Below are 13,851 nucleotides of genomic sequence, written 5' to 3' on the forward strand. Positions count from 1 at the left end.
GAAGCACTTTGGATGTTAGGAGTGAATCAGGTCCTGCTGCTTGTCGCTTACAAGATCAATTACATACAAACAGTAGAAAAGAAAGGTGCTTTCCCCCTATGTTCATAGCAACACTGTTCCCAATAGCTGAGACAAGGAAACAACGTAAATGTCCATCCATGGATGAATGGGTAAAGAAGATGTGGTACATATATGCAATGGAATACTACGCAGCCATAACAAAGAATGAAATCATGCCATTTGCAGCAACATGGATGCAACTAGAGATTATCACACTAAATGAAGTAAGTCAGAAAGACAAATACCATATGATATCACATTTATGTGGAATCTAAAGTATGACACAAATGAACTTATCTACAAAACAGAAACAGACTCACAGACATAGAGAACAGACTTGCGGTTGCCAAGGGGAAGGCGGTGGGGGGAGGGATGGAGTGGAAGTTTGGGGTCAGCAGATATAAGCTTTTATATATAGAATGGATACACAAGGTCCTACAGTGTAGCACAGAGAACTATATTCCATATACTGTGATAAACCGTAATGGAAAAGAATATAAAAATAAGAATGTATATATAACTGAATCACTTTGCTGTACAGCAGAGATTAACACAACATTGTGAAACGACTATACTTTAATAAAAAAAATTAAAAAGAAAAGAAAGGTGCCTTTAATCAGAATGCCGGCAATCTGGAGAGATGGTGGACTCAGCATCCCCCAAAAGCCACCTCTGAAGATTCGGCTTGGTCATGAAAGTTTTTAAAGGGAAACAGAGAAGTAGTCTCGGTTAATCATTGAGATGGGGTGTCAGAGATGGCCACCAACCCCGCTGCGTGCAGGCTTGTGTGCGGTCTTTTCGACTTCTTGTTCTCTTCCTCTACATGTTTTCTTATTCACACAGTTTGGTCACCCAGTTTGTTTGGGAGGTTACTGAAGGGGAAGCTAGGGAAGAGGTCTGGTCATCTGTTAATTACTAATTCTTCATTTCTACTTCTCTGATATACGGAAAGAACTGACAAGTTAGGCGAGGTTTTGTGTGGTTCAAAGATTTGAAAGGTGTGCGTGGGCTGGAGATGAGTAGAGCGTGGGCGTGCCTGTTTAAAACAATATAGTTTTGCTAAAGTGACAAGAAAAGGGGCTTCCTGCTGAGGGTGGTTTCCTGCAAAGAGCTGCTTACATGGACTTTTATTGATTAACTTTTGGGGCCACTGTATTTTCTACATAAAACACAGCATCAGTGATGAACAAATCAGTTCCCTTTCACATGGAATCTCTCTTTCAGAGCCTTCTTGGGGATGGTAGGTGCTTGGTGGTTCCCAAACAGGATTTGAACTTTGAACACTCTTGTGGAAAATTTGAGATAAAATAAGAATCAGTGCAGAGCTCTCCAACACACACTGTAAATCAACTGTGGGTCAGGATGCTTTTGGAAGAAATCACAGAAACTCATACTCAAATTGGCTTAAACAATTACAAAGTATGTTGGTTCCCATCAGTCAAAAGGTGAATCGGCTCTCTGAAGATGTCTTCAAAGAACAGATCATTTCCTTCTCTGCCCTGTCCTTCTGCATTGGCTTCAGCCTGAGGCTGGAAATCCTCCTGGGTATTGGAGGCCAGTGGTGTCCAGAAATCAGATCAAAGAAAGCTTTGGAAGTGAATCAGAAGAGCAAGCAGGATCTTTCTTAGAAAGCACCAGCATCTTGAATTACCTTGGGCCCAACTGCATCACACGTCTGTTCTCGACCAAGTCACTGTCAAGGGAAATGGGTGGGGTTACCCTTAGACCAGCACTCTAGCTGGGGTGGGGTGGGGGTGGCTTCTCTGCATTCCATGGATTGGCAGGGGAACGGGAGGCCCCTGAGATGTCAAGGAACTTGTTCTGTGAGGCTGGGTTGTAGATGCTGGTAGGCATCCATGATATCCACTACCGTCTAGGAAAAACTCACTGTTCCCTACCCTCACTGAAGGAAAATTCTTTTTTCTTTTCCCACTCACTACTCACACAGATGCTTCCGTGACCAGATGTGTGGGTTTTTTTTTTCCCCACATTGACCAATTCTTCGACACCAGCTGCTTGTCCTACAATTCAGTTCAGTTCTAAAGCCATCTGTATGGCGTAAGTGGCAGACCCCACAGATTAAGGGCCCAGTCCCACGGCTGCTGCCACTTCAGGTGCCAATCCCAAGTCCCAGGTTGTCATCTGTACTTCCGGCCAACGGGCTATAATTTGGGGTTCTTACAATCCCCTCCTTGGGGTTGATAATTGGTTAGCGTGGCTCACAGAACGCAGGGAAATTCTTACTTTTGTTCACTGGTTTATTATAAAGGATATAGTAAAGGATACAGATGAACAGCCAGGTGAGGAGATACATAAGGGAAGGTCCACTGAGTGCAGGAACTTCCGTCCCTGTGGAGTTGTGAGGTGGGGTACACCACCTTCCCAGCCTGTGGATGTGTTCACCGACCCGGAAGCTCTCTGGACTGCACGGATGAGGGATTTGCTAATGGAGGCTTCATCATGTAGGCGTGATCAATTATTAACTCAATTTCCTGTCTCTCTCCTCTCCCCTGAGGATGGGGGACGCCGCTGAAAGTTCCAAACTTCTAATCATGCTCGGTCTTTCTGGTGACCAGGTCCCATCCAGGAGCTACGCAGGAGCCCACCAAGAGTCGCCTCATTAGAACAAAAGGCACTCTTATCACCCAGGAAATTCCAAGGTATTTAGGAGCTCTGTGTCAGGAACCTGGGTCAAAGACCAGCTATTAGAACAAACCGGGGAGAACATCCCTTTCAGAATACCCTTCCCCTCTCTGGGTTGGTGTCTGATACTTAAAACTAATTTCACTTTCCTTTAAACTTTTATAGTGTGTGCCTGCTGTTCTGAGACAAGGACAGATGCCAGAGTTCTGGGAAGTGGATGAGGGCGAGGAGAGCCTATGGGAGGAGCAGGGCCCAGGGCAGAGGGGGAGGGCATAGACCTGGCTCCCACATGGCTGTGTACCAATCCTGGCTCTGCCACCTCTGGGCTGTGGACCTTGGGTGAGCCATTTCATTTCTCTCCTCCTCAGTTTACCCACCTCTCACCTGAGCATAATTAATAACACCTGACTCAGAAGTTTGATGTAAAGATTATGATAACTTATATATGATACTCCCCAAACAGTGCCTGGCATATAGAAGGCATTTTATGTGTCTTCTACAAGCACTGTCTTACAAAGTGAGGAGACATGAGACACTTCCTAGCTGGACAAAGAAATAAAGATGTTCAAGTATTGCTCAAAATGACAAGCGGTGACTATTCTTATTGTAGAATTATAGTAACTCACATGTATCGTTCACTACATATAAGACATTCTTGAAATCGGTGCTCTCAACAATGTTATGGGGTAGGTACTATTATTATCCCATTTCACAGAAGTGAAAACAGAGACAAAAAGAAATGCAATAACTCATCCAAGTTCCCACAGCTAGTAAGGGATAGAGCTGAGCTTCAAATCCATGCAGTTTCTCTTCAAACTCCATCTTTCCTATTTCTACAGTAGGAGGGAAAATTTATGCAGCTGGGGCGGCAGAGCGGGGGTGGCAGTGGTGGGATCAAATGCTCAGTCTTTCAGATGTTAAGGCAGGAAGCCAGCAGCCAATGTCTAAAGCTGATAAGAGGAGGATGTGGGACAGAAGGCACTCCCATACGTTGATTGTGGGAGTGTAAAATGGTACAACCACTTTGACGAACTCTTTGGAAGTTTAAAAAAATTACATGTACATCTGTCCCCTGACCCAGTAATTCCACTCCTATGTAAGATACAAGAGAAATGAAAACACAGAAAGATGTGAACAGGAATACTTATAGCAGCTTCATTCATAATAGCCCCAAATAGAAACACTCCCAGTGTCCATCAACAGGTAAATGAATAAACAAACCACAGGATATTAGTACAATGGAATACTACTCAGCTGTAAAAAGGAACCCACTACTGACGCACGCCACGATGTGGATAAGGGCTATTTTTTTTTTAAATTTTTTTTATTTTTGCTGTGTTGGGTCTTCTTTTATGTGCGTGGGCTTTCTCTAATTGCGGCAAGTGGGGGCCACTCCTCATCGCGGTGCGCGGGCCTCTCACTATCGCGGCCTCTCTTGTTGTGGAGCACAGGCTCCAGACGCGCAGGCTCAGTAATTGTGGCTCACGGGACTAGTTGCTCCGCAGCATGTGGGATCTTCCCAGACCAGGGCTCAAACCCGTGTCCCCTGCATTGGCAGGCAGATTCTCAACCACTGCGCCACCAGGGAAACCCAAGGGCTATTATTAATTGGAAGTCTTGCTTTCAGAAGTACCAAAGTTCAGAAGCCATCAAAAGTGGCTGATCCTGGATGTGGACTGAAGGTCAGGAGGCGGGACCAAGGACAAGTTGCTACATTTTCAGCCTTTCTGTACTTCTGGTAATTTGAAAATCATATACTATTTAATTTTCTAACACTAAAAGGGTCTGTTTCCTCTCTCTGCCCATGGACCCTCCGTCAAAGTTTGGTTAAGGAACTGGAAGCTCCACTCACTCAAGTTCAGCTTGGACATTTTGAGTCCAGTTTGGAAAAGATGGAGATCAAACACATAGAATTGCAAAACTCAGTTCAAAGCCAAGGACATTCATCATCTAAGTGACCAGGACTTGGTGGCTCTATTCCAAGAGAGGCTCGGCAGAGATGGCTCACTCCTGGGAGGGACAAGCTGGGGGCATCTCACAGGAGAATGGCCTTGAGAATGAAGCCCACACCCAGAGGTCGTGTGTGCCCCCTGAAGGATGCTGCTATCAGCCTTGACAGAGCCCCAGCCTGGAGCCTGTAAATGAACTAAAAATGAGTAGAGGAAGCGTGCTCATTTTCATAAATGAAGGATCCTCTAAGCAAGTTGTTCCTCATGCTGATGGGCACTGCAGTCTCTGAAGGATTTCAAAATGCAAATGAAAACAAACTTTGCTGAACCAGGGCGCTCCGCGTTTGGAAAGCTCCAGAGAGTGAATCCAGAACTTAACAAAAAGAGACCCCCCAAAAAAAGAAGTTTGCCATTCACATTATGTAAGTATTTATCGTTTTACAAAGAAGCAGACCTTAGGATGTGATTTGTTTTACACAAATTCTTTTTAGACACCTCCTTCCATAAATATCGTAAGGCCTGTCTGCAGGATTTAACCTGCCCGTTGTCTGTGTCCAACCCACATCCTGGAGGGGGATGGGATCCTCCCCTGGTTGGTCACTGTTTTATCCCCACTGCTCAGGGCAGGGCCTGCCACATACAGGAGTCCAGCAGATAATTCTTGTGTGAAAGAATGAATGAAAGGTGTTTTTTTTTTTTGCCCCAAATTAGTGTTTTTTTAAGTGCTATATTATTAATATTTTGGGTATACATTTGGTAAGACTTGGGTAACATTTTACTGGTTTTCTGCTTGTTTGTTTACTTTGTTTTATTTTGTTTGGGGGTCAGAACTCTTTGTAAGTCATAGGAACTGACTCTGGTTGCCAGGATAAGCCTGCTTCAAGTGCCTTTGATGTTGTGGTCTCACTGCTTAAGACTCAGCTGCAAAACATGGCTTTTTTTTTTTTTTAAGATTTTTTTTTTTATGTGGACCATTTTTTAAAGTCTCTATTGAATTTGTTACATTATTGCTTCTGTTTTCTGTTTTGGTTTTTTGGCCACGAGGCATGTGAGATTTCAGCTCCCAGACCAGGGACTGAACCTGCATCCCCTGAATTGGAAGGCGAAGTCTCAACCACTAGACCACGAGGGAAGTACCAAAACATGGCTTCTGAGAAGAGATGGCAGGTTGTCCAGGCCTGGGTCAGTGCCCACCCCTCAAGGGGGATGGGGCGTCTTGACTGACAGGTCCTCCAGACTGTATCCAGTGGGGAAAGCTTTGTCCCCCCAAAGAGAAGTGGGATGCTGTTACTGGAGAAAGCGAAATAGCGTTATTGCCTGAAAACAGTGTTTCTCAACCCAACTGACTAACTCAGCACTTCCTTTTATGACCAATATTGTCTAATGCTGCCTTATACTCCTGGAATGAAATTCATGAATAATATGACTTACCTATATGCATACTTTAAAAGAAAATCAGAATACTGTCCTAGATGTAATATCAAGGAGAAATAGAAGGAAACTAACTTGTAGAATATTGCTTAGCATAAAAAATAACAAAACAATAGAATTACACAAAATTCAAGGATAATAATTACACGCTTAGGAGTGGCTACCCCATGAGATTTAAAGAATCAGTGAGATGTTTGCTTCTGCTGTTGAAGAATTAGTCTGGGTTTAAAAGCAGCGAGATGATCAGAAGCCACAACTTGTACAAGAAATAAGGGAAATGAAAGAACAGATGTGGAGTGGAGACTGAGGTAAAAACTATTCAAGTACATTAACAGCTGCTAAGGAATACTTTGTGATCTCATGGAGTTGGGTTTGAGTTACAATGACTTATCCACAGTGTTTTTACTTGAAGGAATATCTAGAGGGGAATTAAAAAGTCACGGGGGACACAGTGGGACTGTCTTGTATGTTGCAGGAGTTGGAGCATCCCTGGGCTCCTGTTCATTAAATGTCAGTGGCCTCTGTAAGAAAGAAATTGGGAAAGATTTTGAAATTTAGAGGGTATTTTGACTACCTCATCAACCCAGGTAGTTTTTGCATCCCATTGACTTTGACTAGGCTATTCTACAATCCTGTAACGCTACAAGTTAATCTGTAGCAAACTGATAGGAATGCAAACGATTCCTGTCCCTAGAAATGCACATTATATCCAGTAGGGGTTTATGGACAACCCTCCCCCGTTATGGAAGAAGCCAGTTTTGCGTCCATTAATCAAGTTCATTTCAGCCTAGAAATGTGTCTACACTTTGCATTTTCCTTTGAATTGGTTTTAAAACCTTGCCGGTTCCCTCCTTCATAACTGAGTTAAATAAAACCTTTGACTTATTCACTTCATGTTTGTAGGACGTCCATTCATGATTTTACCTTTTTTTAAAACAATATTCTTTAACAATCTCTATCATTGTGCAACCAAAGACTGACTTCTTCGCAAACTCCCCAGACTGTATGCATTGTGAGTCGCTGCATTCACACACACACACACACACACACACACACAGAGCAAACCTAAAGGGTCTTAACCCATCTCTTATCTCTACCTTGTGGCCTTGTGGGGCACTAGTTGACTGATAGCTACATTGCCCCTACTATACAAGTGTCCCACTTGGAGCTTTTAGGGTTTGAGACCCCAACCTCAAATTGGGGTCCTTGAGATCACACTATATTCAGAGCTAATATTTTTATTTAACCAAAATCCTCAGCTTTTTGCCTCTTATGTGAAGAAAATCATAACTCCAGAGATGACCCGCCACCCCTCCACATTTACGCGAAGGGGAATTACAGCCTGTGTAACTCCAACCTTCTCCGTCACGGTTGTCTCTTTGGTCTCGTGGGGTACTTTTAAGCATCAAAAGGAAAAAGAAGGAGAAAATCCAAAGAGACCACCCCCAAAGCCTGCAATCCCGTTAAACCTCAGACAAAACCAAACCCACCAGGGCTTGACGGCGTAAGCTTATAAACAGAAAAGACCAGGGTCTTAGTGGTGAGATTCTGTGGGTTCCTTTGTAACCCTGATTCCTTCCGTCTGACAGCAGGGGATGGGGAGAGTCTCCTGTTTTCCTGGTATTCTGGTCAGGCTACTTGGAATGGAAGGAGCCCTCCCTTTGATCTTTTTAGTGCTCATTTGTATAGCCCTGGGCCTTTTAAGGGGAAGAGGCAGAAAATCATCACCAAAAGCAAAGAGCAGAACAGGGAAAGGTGCGTGGACATTTCTGTGCTCTGCTGTTTAAAGTCAGCGTCCTGACGAGTTAGGGTCGTGCCAACAGATCAGGAGGTCAGGGTGAGGAGAATGAGATCGCCTTCAAATCTTTTTTTTTTATTTTGCGGTACGCGGGCCTCTCACTGCCGTGGCCCCTCCCGTTGCGGAGCACAGGCTCTGGACGCGCAGGCTCAGCGGCCATGGCTCACGGGCCCAGCCGCTCCGCGGCATGTGGGATCTTCCCGGACCGGGGCACGAACCCGTGTCCCCTGCATCGGCAGGCAGACTCTCAACCACTGCGCCACCAGGGAAGCCCTCTCCTTCAAATCTTTATGCCCTCCTCAAGTGGGACATATTTCCAATACAGAGAAGAGTGTCTCTGGAAAGCCCTTTGCTGGAGGGCTTTACGATATTAGAATAGTAATAACTGCTGTCAAAGACTCAAATACTAAAAAATACTAAAACATAACCCAAAGTGTAATCTGAATGCAAGACAGTGTGTGACCAAGGCGTCAGTTCCCATATATTATGTACGTGGGCCTGCCTGTGCTCCTGGCACAGCTCCCAGGCTGCATTGCTTCCCCTCCCCGTCTCCTCCACTCCACTCAGCTGCATGCCCCGCCCCTCATTCATTCAGGTCTCTTCTCTAACATCCTCTCCCTTGCGAGAGGGGCCACCCATCTAAAATAACATCTTCATCCCTCTCCATCTTCTTATTCCGCTTTATTTCCTCCATAACATTTTCACTTCTGACATTATATTGAATTTCTATTTTTTTTAATTGGTTCTTGTCATTCTTCCCATTCAAGGTCAGGTCCAAGTGGTCAGGGATTTTGTTTTGTTCACTGTTGTAGCTGCAGTACCCAGGACAGACCTTGGCGCACGGTCCTCAACCAGTATTTGTTTTTACGTGGGTCCACTATTCTTTAAAGTACCAGCCTTGGACTCACATCCTTCTTGAGCCTTTGGGGATGGTCATCAGAGTCAGTCCCTCTTTCCTCAACGGCCTCGTTGGCCTCGTTGTATTCGTGCAGCCCACACATGCTCTTTCAGCCTCTGGGCATAAGGTTTTACACTCAGCCAGGGCACCAGATCAGGAAAGACCACAGAATCCCTGCCTCGCGGAGCCGCCATCTTCCAGAGGGGCATTGGGGATGAAACATGTGACTTGTATCTCTGTCTAGTTCTTAGATGTCCTTCTGGCTCATCTTATAGTTGCTCTGATCATTTGTTCAAAAAACAATTTGTGGGCTTCCCTGGTGGCGCAGTGGTTGAGAGTCCGCCTGCCGATGCAGGGGACATGGGTTCGTGCCCCGGTCCGGGAAGATCCCACATGCCACGGAGCAGCTGTGCCCGTGAGCCATGGCCGCTGAGTCTGCGCATCCAGAGCCTGTGCTCCGCAACGGGAGAGGCCACAGCAGTGAGAGGCCCGCGTACCGCAAAAAACAAACAAACAAAAAAAAACCAAAAAAAAACCAATTTGTGTGGGGGAGGGGCTGACCATTTGCCAGAGACTGAGCTAGGCACTAAAAAATGAACAGGCGATCAGAATTAATTTCAAAGGACTCACAGTATACTGAGTAGTGAAGTGGTAGAGGCAGACACGACAATGCAAACAGTAGTAAAGTGGGGTGTGTGCTATAATAGAGATGGAGGCATTAACTTTTGGGCCAAGGATGGTAGTAGAACAATGAGGGAGAAATCAGAGAAGCCTTCACGGAAGAAGTGACAGATGCAGAGGGATAAGTAGGAGTTAGCAGGGAGAAGTGGGACTGAGAGGGAAAGCCATTTGGGCAGAGGGAAGAGTTTATGCAAAGTCTATGGAGATCAAAGAGCCACTATTGATGAAACAGTATGATGTCTGGGAAAGCGACCAAGCTTTTTAAATGATGCCTCAACTTCCCATGGCCCTCTCCAATCCAATTCAATCCAATACTGAGTTATCTTTTAAGAGCTGGCCAAGTACCATATATACACTACCAAATATAAAATAGCTAGCTAGTGGGAAGCAGCCACATAGCACAGGGAGATCAGCTCGGTGCTTTGTGACCACCTAGAGGGGTGGGATAGGGAGGCTGGGAGGGAGATGCAAGAGGGAGGGGATATGGGGATATATGTATATGTACAGCTGATTCACTTTGTTATAAAGCAGAAACTAACACATCATTGTAAAGCAATTATATTCCAATAAAGATGTTAAAAAAAAAAAGAATAAAGGGGGTGACTTAAAAAAAAAAGAGTTGGTCAAGTGCAAGGCACTGGGGAGGCTGCAGACAAGCACAAAGCACATCCCCTGCCCTCAGGGAGCTCTGAGTCTAGCCAGGAAGGCAGGCAGGCGTGTAAAAGGAAGGGAGAGTCACAAGATCTGATGTATGTTCAAGGCATCACTAGATGAGCACTGAGCACACACGCTGTGGATTTGTGCCCAATTCAGTTGGTAAGGAAAGACTAGCAAACCTCTTTAGACAGTGACCAGGTCATTCATTCATTCATTCATCCATTCATTTACCCAACAAAGATTTATTGAGCACTGAACATTATGTGCCTGGCACAGTTTAGTTATTTGGGAGAGAGAGGTGAATAGGAAAGGTGAGATCCCTGCTTTCATGAGCTTACACTGAAAATTCACGCCAAATACGGGTGAACAGATGAGTAAGTAGACCTTTCCAGCTGGTGACAAGGCTACGAGGCAATCCAGCAGGCCGGTGGACCGTCAGAGGGCGGGGGCAGCATCGGGGCCCCTAAGACACTGTGTCCCTCTGAGCCGCTGTTAAGAGCCGAGGCCGAGAGTGGAGGTGGAGGCCGGCGAGTGAAGGTGGGGTGGAGGGAGCATCAGTGACAGAGTCTGGGGAGGGGACATCACCTGGCTGTGTCTCGGGGAACAGCAGGGCGCGCAGAGTAAGACGGGGAGGCGGCAGGGCCGGGGTCAGGCTCGCAGCCCTGGTGGGGAGACACTCTGTCCCCAAAGGGAAAACAAAGGACCGAATCCTTCGTTTTCAACTCACCTCTGGGAGGTGCCCACTCCTCCTCTCACTGGAAACTTCTCACAAGAAGAAAGCACTCCCTGCATTTAATTTAATTTGGGCCCTTGGAGCCTATCAAGTTATTCTGTTCCCATCCCCTCGGGTCCTTCTCCTTCCTGCCCTTGACCCTCCGTCTTCCACCTGGTCTGTCCACACGGTGACACCTCGCCCCCTGACGCCGCATCCCTAAGCCACCCAATTTCCTGTGTGTTGTTAAAATTGTGAAAACACAAGATCCAGGTGCAGCTGTTATCTTACTGTTGATCCGGACAGGAAAGGAACAGGCAAAGGAAAGAAAAGAATAAAATCCCTTGGCGTTGGGTCATGTCAGCCCAGTGCAGGGAGACAAAGGCTGGCGAGTCTCTGGCTGTGACCGTTCACTTGGCTTTTGGAGCCAGGACGCTGTGAAACAATGATACCAGCGTGACTCTCCTTCAGGAAGGCAGGCAGTGGAGTCGGGGAGGGGCCCGCTTATCCTTGGGGCAATAATTATATCAGCCAGCAGGTATTGAGCACCTATTGTGTGCCAGGCCTCGCTCTAGCCACTCACGGGTGTCACCTCATTTAATCCTCACAACAGCCCTTGGCAGGGAGGATGCTCGTTGGCCCCATTTCACAGATGAGGACACTGAGGCCCAGAATGGTGAAATGTTTTGCTGTTTGTCACAGAGCTGGTAAGAGATGGAACCTGGATTTAGCTGCAGCCTGCTTACTGCACACAATGAAACTGAAAAGCCCAGCACTGGCAGAACAAAGCACATGATGTGCTGGAATTATGAAAATCAGGATCCCAAGCTTCCTTAGCCCCTCCTTACATAGGCAGAAGTCAGAGGGCTCTGAGCAGGCGAGTAGCATGATTTTATTGACTTTAAAAGGGCACGCTTGTCTTAGTCTACAGTTTACATTTATTTGCATGGCTGTTCGGTTAATACCTGCCCTCCCCACCTCTACCTCAAATGGTGTGCCCCAAATAGGCAGCATGACTATGTTTTTCTCAGCACATTGCTGGGCACACGGAAGACACTCAGAAATGATTTGTTATGGAAGGAAAGAAGGAAGGGACAGAAAGTTTCACGTAGACGCTAGGGCAGCTCTTTCTTTGCCTGTTTCCTGCTTTCATACGTGCAAACCTGGGTGGACCCCGTGATCCCCCAGGCTGTGCCTATGTCTGATGTTTAGCATAAAAAACTCTTTCAGGCACAGCCACATTGACCCTGAGGTTTACTCTGGCTGAGCAAGAACAAGTAATGATCAGAGCCATGCTGACAACAATTCGACCTTCTCCTTGTTGCTTCAAAGGAAAGAGGCTGAAAAGACAAAGGCCTTTGGGGGAAGTCGTTATAGCACAGTCTGTCACTGCAGAGGAGAGAGATAACCAGAGGATGATTTATTGCAACCTTCTGGTGTGGTAAGGGCCAGCGGCTTAAAGGAGAAAATAGCTCTGCCTTGGCCACGTGCCTGAAGAGTTTAGTGGGCATTTGTACTTTATGCAGCTGTACAGAAACTGTGAACGACTTTACTGTGTTCAACAAACTTCACACCTGATAAATGGCTGCATCTTACCGTGACTCCAATTACTCAGCTACCCAGACTCCCTTGCAGCTAGGGTGAGGGTAAGTGACTCTGATTGCACTTGTCATCTGCACCAGTATATGTACATTTTGAATTGGAATCTTGTCACTTTAAGAAATGGGAACCTCATGAAGTCAATTCTGGGGATGGCCCGTGAATGGGAGGAGCTATTTATTAGGGCTTTGAGTAATGGAAGCCATTGAGTCTCCAAGGTACCAGAGGTATTTCATGTGAAGAACTCTGTGGGATGATTTTTGGACCAAGTTCTTAGCTATGTGGGCTCTAAGTTTGATTATCTGGCCCTTCTGGGAAATCTCCTAGCCACCCACTATGCTTTAGTAAACTTCTTTTTGGCTTAAATGTACTTGTGTGAGTTCTGTTGTTTTCAACGAACCGCCCTGACTCATACATGGTACAGATGTACGGAGCTGCCTGCCAAGTACCAGAGAGGCAGATGGTAAATAAAAGGGTGTGTGTGCTCTGGACTGGGCACCTGGAAACAGGAACCAGGTAAACAAGGCAGGCTGTCCACAACTGATCACACTTACTTTCTCTTAGTCATTCAACAAATACCCATTAAGCTCTGATGATACCAGGCACTGTACTGGCTGGTGGGGCTAAATCACTGAACGAGACAGATGAGGTCTCTGTCCTCATGGAGCTTCCATTCTGGTTGAGGAGACAGCAAGAGATAACAAACAAGTGAATAGATGAGGTATTTTCAGATTGTGATAAGTGCTATGAAGAAAACAGGATGAGGAGACAGAAAATGATGACCATGGAAGGTTACCTTTTCCAGGGTGGTCAAGGTAGGGCTCTCTGGGGAGGTGATCTTAGGGATGAGACGCAGCCAGCCAGGACGAAAGCTGGGGAGCACTTGTCTCGAGGGTGGGGTGGGGGGAGAAGTAGTGAATGCAATGGCATTGAGCACGAAAGGACTTGGCTGTTAAAGGAGCATTAGGGGACCAGATCATGCAGGGCCTCGTGGGCTACAGTACAGAGCTGGATTTTATTTAGTGGGAAATCATTGGAGAAATGGAAGCAAAAGAGTGACATGATTTGATACGTACAAGTGGGGGTCGCAGGCAGCAGGGAGACCCAGCACACGTGAAGTGTTATCTACCAGGGAAGCTCATTAGAGACTCAGCACCCAGGGTGTTTACTGGGGGCTGGTCACATAGGCACGCCCTGCTCAGCTAAGATTCCAGACATGCTGAAGGCAGGCAGATGTTCGGCATAAGGCACCTCACGTGCAGTGCGGAAGCTGTTGTCCTTTTCCTTCCACCCGAGATGATGTGGCTTGGGAAAGGTGGGGAGGGGTTGAGAAGAGAGAAGTGAGTGGACCCAGAATCTACTCAGGAGGTAGAGCTGTCAGGAGGTGCTGATGGATAGGGTGTGGTGGTGTAAGAAAGGGAGG

This window comes from Grampus griseus, assembly GCF_964374135.1.
Source record: "Grampus griseus genome assembly, chromosome: 14".
In the NCBI taxonomy this organism is placed as follows: domain Eukaryota; kingdom Metazoa; phylum Chordata; class Mammalia; order Artiodactyla; family Delphinidae; genus Grampus; species Grampus griseus.